Genomic DNA, 12,620 nt, shown 5'->3' with positions numbered 1-12,620 from the left:
TTTGCTTTCTTTTTTCTGCTAAGTGCTGACTTTACATTCTTCATTTATTTATAACCAAACTGTAAAAAAATGAGCAAACTCTCATTAATTACAAAAACATTATTAAAATTATATTTGGCCAATTATTAAAAAGAAACCACAGCAGCAACTCCTTGTTGTCCCACAATGAACTCTTGAAAGTGAAGTGTTCCAGTGCTATGCATAATTGTTAAAGTAGAACTATAGGCAATTTTTTTTTCATTTTGGATGGAGTAAGGGAGAGTTATAACCCCTGTCAGATTTGTTTTCATCATCTGTGTCCCATTGTGGAAATTTCCCTTTACTTCCTGTCCCATAGCCACAGGAAGTGAGAGGAAATTCTTGCAATTGAAGGGAATTACTTGGGGACCCCCAGGTCACCAGAACCAGTGTCCCCATTGGAAGGTTTCCCCTCTATTACTTTAATAGGGACAACCCAAAATTTGGGAATTTGCATTTACTTTCACTTTCAATGATAATGGTAAACAGGACAAATAGAGAGGGTAAATCTCCATAACAAGGGCACAGACAGCAGTAAAATCTGACAGGGGTTCTAATTCTTCTCTACTCTATCCAAAACTTTAAAAAAGGTTTCATTTGGTTATAGAGTGTATAAAGGAAAATCCCAAGTTGGAATATGAACTGACCACATGTTATATATGTCATATATCTTCATTTAAATACTGCACATAAGCAAATTTTGAAAAAATATCAGACAAGTCCAGACATCAGCTTTATTTTGGACACATGTCATTAAGAGTTTGCTCTATATTAGTGGGCAGTGCTGGAAGACTCCAAGGGAAGGCAAATATAGCATAAATCTTCTATGTATATGTGTAGCGCTTACCTCCGAAGGAGCAGCTGAATAACTGTTATATCCGTAATTCACGTTTACCACCTAACTCATCGCAGCCCATAAAATTCAAACACAGTCCATAATGCTTTTTCTCTTGCTTTATTGATTAACATGAACTGGGATAGGAGAAGGATTTCTTTTGAGATGCTCTTTTGTTGCTTTGTCATTTTTTTCACTGTCTCTCATGTAAGGACCTAGAATAATTGCGGATAATATGAAATCACTTTATGCAATTCCTTCATTGGGGAAGATGGAAGTAGATTTGATAGAGAATAATCGATAAAGAGTCACTCTGAATAACTTCTTCATCGGCAGGACTTTTTAAGAACAGTCTGTATCTCTATATGTGTGCTTGCAGCTTTACCGCTACCTTTTTACCACTACTTCCCATCTGCATGGTACTTCCAAGTCGAGCTAAAGAAAAGTCACTCTGAATAACTCCTCCCGCTTGACTGATTGGAATCCTGGGGCATTGCTGAACCCAAAGTCACAGGCCATCACCGCCTGTCTCACTGACTTGCGTACCAACATCCCTCAGCCTCTGGCAGTACCCTTCCCTTGGGCTTTCACTCACGTGATCAATAGTCCATGTGCCACTCATAAACAATCGATCGCCCAGTTGTCCTCCGCTTAGTTGCTACTTCTCCCGCAATGATTCTTAGTTCCTTTCCTGCTTTATGGCCCGCTCCTTTCCCCGCAGGGGCGTCCAACGACACCAGCGACTACATGCTGTAAGGTGTCATGTCTTCCCCCATGGAGACCGGTTCCCCACCCTTCTTGCAAGGGGGGCCCGTTGGTCCCCCGGAGTGGGAAACCTCTCCCCTCCGGGAACCAGGCTGGCTTCTCCAAGCTCGACAGGAAAACTAACTCCCCCTGACCATGTGACCCGGCTTTTATATGAGAGTCCCGGGACATCGCTCAACAAATTAATGATTGGCCGAGACTCACATACAAACTACCTGCCACTCAAATGAGAAATGAACAAAAACAGGCTTGTTGTACTAGTACAAGCCTGTCTAAATTTACCTGGAATTGTAAACTAGCAAAGGGGTCACCTACATAAAAGTAGGTGCTCGCTACATATGATTGACAGTGTTGAAAAATGAGCCCTTCCCAATTGGCAACCATAGTCCTCTCACCAGGTCACCATAAGTCACAGAGCAACACTCCATGTGACACAGACTGTTGTTGCACAATAAGGGAGACACCAGCCTAAGCATACAGTTCAAATACCCACATTTTCCTTAGTAATAAAAAGAGATGCTTAGCCATCCATATGAAGAACACATGCTTCAATCAATCCTATAAGGCACATATGGTTTAGTCCATCTATGGAATATATGTGATCTGATCTTTCTTGTAAAGAGACTTAAAGGGGGGCTCTCCAGAGTGCTGGAAATAAGGGGAGAAAGAATAAAGCTGATCATTTTCACCAGTCACGTGGTCTGCATAGATTACAATAATAGGACATACCTTAGAATTTTTTTTAAACCAAGATTCTTTTTCTATATTGCTGCTGGAGATTGTCCTCAGCCTAGATTTTGGAGTCCTACATTTCAACCCCACTGGACTAGATGTTGCAAAGTTTGCCTGGAAGTGATCGTCAAGCACAGGGTTCCACATGGAATGTTTTCCAGACCCTGGTAAAAGTTACCTGTTTAATTTTTTACAGGTCTAAAGCTATTGGCCTTGCCTTAGCACTTGCTCTGTCTCTGAAGTCTCACTCCATGAGTAGGCCAGCCAGGCTGTGAGCCAGAAACTCAAATTTTTATGAATGGCTGGGTCCCATTATTCCATGTTCCTGCTGTTTTTTGCATAGGAAGGGGTTAACATTGTGGAACTGATCGTTTGGTAGAGTGTCACCTATGAGTACCCTCTTTCTCTTGATACAGTGTCAGGGAAGCATCCCACCACGTCTGCTGCTGTTCTTGCCCATTAGTCACAGAGACTCAGTTTCAGTGACTCAAGTCATGAGTGATAAACTTCCTCCTGAGGAGTCACAGTCTTCTGCTGTTACTCCTAAAAATTTAAGGAGATGTTTTGGCTCCTACTGATGCAGTGTGCACAACTCTGAAATTAGTAGCTGAGCCTGTTGCTTCTACCAGTAGTTTCCAGTTCATTAAGGGACACATAAACACCCCACTTTGTTAACGATCATACTGTCAGTAGACTTTGCTACAAACTTGAGGCAAGCCGATAGAAGGAGGGGTTATCCTGAACTGGCCTACAGTTTTTTTGTTTGCTAGTATCCAGATCTTCCGTAGGCAGCAGTATAACCTGAAGGTTTAATACATCCTATGATCCTTAATGGACTCCAAGAAAAAGATTTTATAGTGAGCACAAATATCATTATTTAATATGCAGGTAAGACTCACCTTGCAAACATGTGAAAATGAGCATAAACTTTTACTTGATGGTTGCATATGCAAAATACACAATATGAATTTCCAGGGCTTTATAGTTAACTGATTAAACGCTCGCCTACTGGGCCCTTCCCCCCTTTCCCGCCCAGGCCAATTTTCAGTTTTCAGTGCTGTCGCACTTTGACAATTGCGGGATCATGCAACACTGTACCCAAATAAAATTTTTATCATTTGTTTGAGACAGATAAAGCTTTTTTTTGGTGGTATTTAATCACCACTGGGTTTTTAATTTTTTGCTAAACAAACGTAAAAAGACCAACAATTTTGAAAAAAATAATTTTTTCTTAGTTTCTGTTATAAAAGTTTGTAAATAAGTAATTTTTCTCCTTTACTGATATGCGCTAACGAGGCTGAACTGATATACTGCACTGATAGGCTGCACTGATGGGCACTGATAAGCGGTACTAATGGGCACAGATGAGGCACCACTGATGGGGACTGATGAGGCACCACTGATAGGCATCACTGATGGGCAGTGATTGGCAGCACTGGTGGGCACAAATTGGCAGCACTGGTGGGCAATATTAGGACAGAGGATAACTGCACTGAAAATCAGGGCACTGATCAGTGTCCTGATGATCAGTGCCCTGATTGTCAGTGCAGATGCCCCCTGTTGGATTTGCCGGTGTTCGGCTCTCCTCTCCTTACGCGCTGTTAGCGTGAGGGAATGATTGTCGATAACTGACAAATCCTATTTACATCTGTCATCTGGCTCTTATCAGATGCATCCAAAGTACAGGTATCCACAGGCATCCAAGTACACAGGAGAACGTCATATGACGCCAATAACGTCTTCAAAATATGTTGGCCTTGTGTAGCACACCCAGCCCCTCTTCCTCCTCTTAAAGCTCTTTATTTGCATGTACCAGCAATTTATGACTGTTATTTTGACGGGAAGGACTTGTTTTATTTACACAGGAGTAGATCTTTATGTTCCCCTGTAAACTGACAGCATCTGCAGTGACAAGAAGATTTAAGGCTCGTACACACGATGCGATTGTTGGCCAACTGAGCGTCTGATTTTTGTCGAAGGTACACAATTGTCATGCCACAAACACGAACGTAGTGACGTACTACGAGGAATTTCAGCTCTTGAGCGCCACTCTTTGGGCCCCTTCTGCTAATTTCATGTTTGGTGAGCATTGATTCTGAGCATGCGTGTTTGTACTTTCGACTTGTGTCACGGACTTGTGTACTGACCATACGAAAACCATACACAGACCGTTGTACGTCAAAAATTTACTAGCCTGCCATCCAACATTTGTTGGCCTAAAGTTGGACAACAATTGTCAAAAGTAGTGTACTAACGGTCAGATTTTAGGACAACAGTCTGTCAATAGACAATCCCCTGCTAACAATCGCATCGTGTGTATGAGGCTTTAGAAGCAAGGTTATTATTGCTTAAATGTAACTTCTCTGGTTCATTCATAGCAGATCAAAGGGGTGACCTATGATGCATTTGATGTCAGCTAAAGGAACCTTGCAAGTTAAAAAAAAAAAAAACTTTTCCCATTAAACATACACTATTTTACCAAAAGTAATTGGACACCTGCCTTTACACACACATGAACTTTAATGACATCCCAGTCTTAGTCCGTAGGGTTCAATATCGAGTTGGCTCACCTTTTGCAGCTATAACAGCTTTGACTCTTCTAGGAAGACTGTCCGCAAGGTTTAGGAGTGTGTCTATGGGAATGTTTGACCATTCTTCCAGAAGCGCATTTGTGAGGTCAGGCACTAATGTGGACAAGAAGGCCTGACTCGCAGTCTCTACTTAATTTATTCCAATGTGTTTTATTGGGTTGAGGTCGGGACTCTGTGCAGGCCAGTCAAGTTCCTCCACCCCAAACTCGCTTATCCATGTCTATATGGACCTTGCTTTGTGCACTGGTGCGCAGTCATGTTGGAACAGTAGGGGCCATTCCCAAACTGTTCCCACAAAGTTGGGAGCATGAAATTGTCCAAAATGTCTTGTTATGCTGATGCCTTAAGAATTCCCTTCACTGGAACTAAGGGACCAAGCCCAACCCCTGAAAAACAAGCCTGAACCATAATCCCCCCTCCACCAAATGATTTGGACCAGTGCACAAAGCAAGGTCCATAAAGACATGGATGAGCAAGTTTGGTGTGGAGGAACTTGACTGGTCTGCACACCTGACCTCAACTCCTGACCTCAACTCGATAGAACACCTTTGAGATGAATTAGAGTGGAGACTGCGAGCCAGGCCTTTTCGTCCATATCATGCCTGACCTCACAAATGCGCTTTTGGAAGAATAATCAAACATTCCCTTAGACACACTCCCAAACCTTGTGGATAGCTTTCTCAGAAGAGCTGAAGCTGTTATAGCTGCAAAGGGTGGGCCAAGTCAATATTTAACCCTACGAACTAAGACTGGGATGCTATTAAAGTGCGTGTAAAGGCAGGCATTGCAATACTTTTGGTAATATAGTGTATTTGTAAACTTTAGTTCAGGGATCTCCAAACTATGGCTGTCTGGGGATGTTATACACAACATCCAATGCAGGTGATCAGATCGCTGGGCTGCACCAAGGAATCAGGGACAAACGAGTAAATAAAGAAAGTATGTTTATTATTAATGATAAAGATACATGTGAAAACAAGACAGCAAACCAAAAACAAGAAAATGGTGAAAACACAGCAAACCCCCAAACCCACCTAACTATCTAACTAATATAATACACGAGCAAGGAAACAAACATGAAATAAAAATAAGGCATGGGCAAAAGCAACAAGGGAACAGAAACCAGGAATACTGAAGCAGACCAAGGAGCAGGGAACAGGAAACAGGACTCAAGGACAGGATACACAAACGGGGTCCAGGAACAAACAGGAACAGGCTGGAACAAGAGCAGGTGCTGGCAGGAACAAGGGCTTAGCAGAGGAATTCTGAAGCATTGAGGCTAGTTCAGGGCGGGTTTATATAGTCCAGCAAAACCATGACAGGTGTGCTTGATGGCAAGTCTGCAGTACAGGCAGGGAGACACCCGCTGGTGGCCACTGTAATTACACTCTTTTGGTGCTAAATGTAATAGTGCCACCAGCAGGAGAAACCGGAGATGACACCATTCCTGACAGTTCCCCCTCCTAAAGGAGTGGCCTCCGGACACTCCATTCAGCCCTGGGTACGACAGTCCGAGTGGGTGAAGAAACACCTTAAAATGTTTCCCTACTGAGTCTGCGGACTTCTTCGCGCTTCCAAGGCCAGAGTCTTTTAGTTCACTGGGGGACGTGCCATCAGAGTCTGAAAATAGGACACGCACCCCACCACCCGGGTCAGGAAGTTTGGATCCGGAAATGAAAATTAGCAGGGTAACGGGCAAGAAACCATCGGAGGCAGACCACACAGGAGCATTACATATAGGCCGGGCAACAGACAGGATTGACACAGCGGCAAGATGGCCATCAGTCAGGAACAGTTTTGGCAGGCACCATGTCATCAGGCTGAGCAGAAAGCAGAGGTACATCAGGCTGGGCAGTGGCACATCCGCATTGAGTTGGGCAGCAGGCAAAGGCACATCGAGCTGGGCAGCGGGCAGGAACACGTCAGGCTGGGCAGCGGGCAGGAACACGTCAGGCTGGGCAGCAACACGTCAGGCTGGGCAGCGGGCACATCAGACTGGAGAGTGGGCACCGGGACAACAGACCAGGCAGCAGGTACTGGAACTTTAGACTGGGCAGTAGGCACATCAGGCAGAACAGCAGGTGCTGGCACAACAGGCTGAACAGCAGGTACATCGGACTGGATAGCAGGTACTGGAACTTTAAACGGGGCAGCCGGTACTGGAACTTTAGACTGGGCAGCAGGCACTGTCACATCAGGCAAAACAGCAGGTGCTGGCACAACAGGCTGAACAGCAGGTGCCTTGGACTGGATAGCAGGTACTGAAACTTCAAACCGGACAGCTGGTACTGGAACTTCAGACTGGGCAGCAAGCACAGGTGCTGGCACATCAGGCAGAACAGCAGGTGCATCGAACTGGAAAGCAGGTACTGGAACTTCAAACCGGGCAGTCAGTACTGGAACTTCAGACTGGGCAGTGGGCACAGGCACTGGCACATCAGGCAGAACAGCAGGTACTGGCACAACAGGCTGAACAGCAGGTACATCGGACTGGATAGCAGGTACTGGAACTTCAAACCGGGCAGCTGGTACTAGAACTTCAGACTGAGCAGCAGGCACAGGCGCTGGCACATCAGGCAGAACAGCAGGTGCATTGGACTGGATAGCAGGTACTGGAACTTTAAACCGGGCAGCTGGTACTGGAACTTCAGACTGGGCAGCAGGCACAAGCGCTGGCACAACAGGCTGAACAGCAGGTGCATCGGACTGGATAGCAGGTACTGGAACTTCAAACCGGGCAGCTGTTACTGGAACTTCAGACTGGGCAGCAGGCACTGGCACATCAGGCAGAACAGCAGGTGCTGGCACAACAGCAGGCATTGGAACATCAGGCTGGGCGGCATACAGGAACACATCAGGCTGGAACAGATCAGCTGGTGGGGAGGCAGGATTGGATACTGGCATGATGGTATGGGTTGGAAAAAACTTTCGCTTCTTTTTGGTTTTAGCCACTGGGGATCTATAAGTGGGTACAGGGCTGTAGGTAGTGAATGCAGCTGGTAGAAGCGAAGAGTGAAAGGATGGCAAAACAGAGGGAGCAGGTTTTGAAGGGAGATTTAGTGAAGCTGATGGAGGCAGCTGAGAAGCAGCAGGGGGGTTAAAGGCAGGGTAGGTGCAACAGGAGGAAACGGGGTACTGGTATTTCATTGGTAGAAAGGTATATTGGGAGCTAACAGAGGCTGAGTGCAACAGACTTGACCAGGCCTGTATTAATGATTGCACTGAATCAGGTTTGCACTTAGCTTGTCTGACCAGAGACTGCACTGATTCAATGCATTTTGTAAGCACCTGCTGAGGACAAGCTGAATATTGTTAAAAAAAAAAAAAAATGCTGAGTCATCCTCCAACAGCCAAACTAAAGATTCTACCTGAGCTGCACTAAAAAGGGGTGTATAGTCATCACCTCCCTCAGCGACATCAGACAGGGCCAACTCAGTACAGATCTTAATTAATGGTTGCACATCTTCAAACAAAAAACTGCCTTGATCAATAAAAACATGAGCTAGGCGGATGCCTTCTAACAATTGTTCCCTAGTGTATTCAGCCAATGTCTGAAAACAAAAGTCTCTGTCATCCGTTGCCAGGAGCGATAAATACAAAATATTCTCAAAATCCATCTTTCAACAATAGCTGGAGCTCAGGCCCCAATTCCTAGGTGCAACCGATCTGATTGTATGGCTTCAGAATTCTGTCAGGGGATGTTATACACAACATCCAATGCAGGTGATCAGATCGCTGGGCTGCACCAAGGAATCAGGGACAAACGAGTAAATAAAGAAAGTATGTTTATTATCAATGATAAAGATACACACGAAAACAAGACAGCAAAAAAAAAAACAAGAAAATGGTGAAAACACAGCAAACCCCCAAACCCACCTATCTATCTAATATAATACATGAGCAAGGAAACAAACATGAAATAAAAATAAGGCATGGGCAAAAGTGACAAGGGAACAGAAACCAGGAATACTGAAGCAGACCAAGGAGCAGGGAACAGGAAACAGGACTCAAGGACAGGATACACAAACGGAGTCCAGGAACAAACAGGAACAAACAGGAACAGGCTGGAACAGGCTGGAACAGGCTGGAACAAGAGCAGGTGCTGGCAGGAACAAGGGCTTAGCAGAGGAATTCTGAAGCACTGAGGCTAGTTCAGGGCGGGTTTATATAGTCCAGCAAAACCATGACAGGTGTGCTTGATGGCAAGTCTGCAGTCCAGGCAGGGAGACACCCGCTGGTGGCCATTGGAATTACACCCTTTTGGTGCTAAATGTAATAGTGCCACCAGCAGGAGAAACCGGAGATGACACTGTTCCTGACAATGGCCCTCCAGCTGTTGCGAAACGACACGTCCCATGAGACATTGTAAAACTCTGACATTCACAGACATGACTAGGCATGATGGGAATTCTGGAGGGCCATAGTTTTGAGACCCCTGCTTTAGTTAATCTTAATCAGCCCTGATTAAAGTGGTTGCAAAGGTAACTTTTTTTCTACCTTTTTGTATTCTCTGCATTACCTGCATTACCATTACCAAAATCTTACCATTTCAGCTCCCCCCAGCACCCTCTGAAATACTTACCTAAGCCCAATCTCTATCCAGTTCTGTGTCTGTCTGTAACAGCACTGCTCTTCTCTTCCTTTTTTGCACAAGAGGCTCGGCAGCAGCAGGATCCATTGGTTCCTGCTGCTGTCAATAACATTTTTTAATTCTCAATTTACTTGCCATTAATAGTTTTTTGTTGTCATTTGTTTGTTCCCTCATTTTTTGTGACACAATTAGAAAAAACATTACTTAGTTTATACATAACTTTGCTGTGCTTTGTAATATAAACACATTTTTTGCGTCATTATACACAGGAGAAACAGTGTATAAATATTGAGATATAGGGGGCGTGGCTTGCGTGCGAATGAAATGGCCGCTTAAGCTAACAGCTCTGCAAGCCGTCCGGGGATTCAGCAACACTACAGCAAGACATCACCTCACCGGAGCCCACACAGAGCCTTGCTTCCCTCCTGTACCTGCTCTGATGACATCCCGCAAGAGGAAAGAAGATAGGTGCCCTAAAAAGCTGACGGATTTCTTCACAATGCCAGTTACTGACGGGGAGAAGGGGCAAGAAGCCGTCATCCTCCTACACAGATCTGCCAGACGAAGATGCAGGAGATTGGGATGCGGATCCGACATCGTCACTCAACAGGAGTTCCTCCTCAATCAGCCCGACCCCGGACAGCCCAGCCAAGGCGAGGATGAGGATGGATCCCTAAGCAAAGGCCTCAGGCAAAGTGAGTAACCATGACCGCCCAGACAATATAGGCCTCCACCTCCAATAATCCATTGCAGCCTTCCCCACATCGGGACAGCCTGTTCTGGACACTACCATGAAGGACATGTCATTGTCTTTACAATCTTCCCTCATGATTAACTTCTCCACCCTCATGATCGCTAAATTGATCGCTAAATTGCTACCCAACATAACTCCTATTGAACGCACTATCGATCGCATTCATCGTATCCACAAGCCAAAACTCCTAGATGCATCTGTGCCTAGAGACATTTTAATGAAGATACATTTCTTCCCCACTAAAGAGCAACTCCTGACAAAAGCCAGAACATCCCAAATGCTCCTAGCACTTTACAATGGAGTGCACTTATATGCAGATCTCTCTAAATACACTTTAAACATGAGAAGGCAAATGAAAACGATAACCAAAGCATTGAACAACCACAAAATTCCATACAAATGGTGCCACCCGGCTACCATAGTGATCACCCAGGAACGAACAACACACATAGTTTCTGCGCCCCTGGAAGGAATTAAGCTCCTACACTCATGGGATATAATACCTGAACTGCCTAGAAGCGACTTCTCGTCTTTCTCTGGTCCTCCGACCCAGGGCCTCCACGGCCGGGAATTTAGAAATTCCAAAGTTAAATGAACCTCCTGCTGAACCACTCATTAACCATGACCATCATCCCCAGTCAGGTTTACAGATATATTCCACCTGTTGTTGAACTGTACCCCACACTCGATTTGTAACCTACAATATTTACTAACCTTTGAGTTCAAGTTTGACCCACTACTTGTTGTCTAATATATGACCTTCAGCGAGTTTTTTCTTTATTTTTTTTTATTCTGTTTGTCATTCAGAAACGTCTGTTAGTGTCTCTGGACCAGACACTTGCGAGCTCTACTGGTAATACTGTTACCACATCCATAGTCAACCATACTATACACTCAGGGAACTGAGCTTATATCCAAGAGTATACAATCTAACTCTATCTGTTTATCTCAACAACCAAGGACCAGCAGCCGAGGAATCTCGGTGCCACAACTACCGCTACCAACAATCTCCAAGATCCTGGACCAGGACGCCGTCAGCAGGACATCTACCGAAGGAAGTCACGAATAATCTTGAAGTAAGTTTATTACACCCCACCAAACTGACCCTCGCACTTCCATAATGGTCATCAACATCTTAACAATCAATGCGAAAGGCCTAAATCGCCCTGCTAAACCGGCCTCTTTGTGGGCGAGCATCTTAAAACACAACAGTGACATCATCTGCGTTCAAGAAACACACTTCACAAAAGAAGCTACCCCATTCTTTCAACACAAGGCGTTGCTACGTAAAAAAACGAGGTGTGCTTATAGCCATTCGGGACACCCTATCCTTCCAATTACAAAATTGCACCCTTGACCCAGAAGGAAGGTACATTATTTTAAATTGCACTATAGACAACACCCAATATACTATAGCAACTCTTTACGCCCCTAACCACCACCAGATGCCATTTCTTAGAGCGACGATGAAGAAGATAAAGTCAACGAAACAAGGTCACCTGCTCATATGCGGAGATTACAATTTAGTTCCAGACCAGGACTTGGATTCTTCTTCAGGACGCAAAAGATTCTCTTCCCCATTGAACTCTTTTCTTACAGGCAATGATTTGTATGATGTTTGGTGGTGTTGTCACGCAGAGGAGAGGGATTACACATTCCTTTCCCCTCGTCACAATACTTACACACGTATTGATCTTTTCCTTTCTGACAAAATATTACTGCAAAATGTACGTTCATCTCAAATCCACACCACCACATGGACGGACCACGCACCTGTTACTATCCAAATTGCTAATACTTCCTCAATTCCTAGCTTATTCGTATGGCATGTAAACAACCAAATTCTCCAACTGCCATCCAACACCTCTCACCTCCAGCAAAAACTGGAGGAATTCTTTGAAATTAACACAGGCTCAGTGGCTGACCCAGCGGTCCTGTGGCACGCACATAAATCTTATATTAGAGGATTTTTTATTCAGTTAGGCTCAAAACTAAAAAAAAGCAAAGTGCAGCGCTTTGAAGAGCTGACGGCAGTTATTGCACCTGCAGATCTACAAAACAAAACGCTCCCCTCTCCATCCTTGCAGTCACAAATATTCAAGCTACATCAAGACCTTAGATCCCTCCTCATTGAAGGATTTGAAATTAAGCAAAAGCAACTAAAAGCCAGATCCTATGCAACAAACAATAAAGCAGGTAGGACAATGGCAGCCCGTATCAAAGGCCAACTCATAAAATCCAAAATCGCATACTTATACCACCTCCAATCTAATGACAAACTAATCAACCCCCAAGCAATCGCCAATGCTTTTAGTACTTACTACAGTGACCTCT

At 44.6% G+C, this 12,620-nt stretch overlaps 1 protein-coding gene across 6 annotated transcripts in view; it reads left to right on the top strand.

The window, feature by feature from the left end:
* RGS17 (regulator of G protein signaling 17) overlaps window positions 1-12,620 on the top strand; it is a 319,010-nt gene that overhangs the window by 239,693 nt on the left and 66,697 nt on the right. The window lies entirely within an intron of this gene.

The sequence above is a fragment of the Aquarana catesbeiana genome, linkage group LG04, assembly GCF_042186555.1.
Source record: "Aquarana catesbeiana isolate 2022-GZ linkage group LG04, ASM4218655v1, whole genome shotgun sequence".
Lineage (NCBI taxonomy): Eukaryota > Metazoa > Chordata > Amphibia > Anura > Ranidae > Aquarana > Aquarana catesbeiana.
This window is presented reverse-complemented; position numbering and strand designations above follow the sequence as displayed.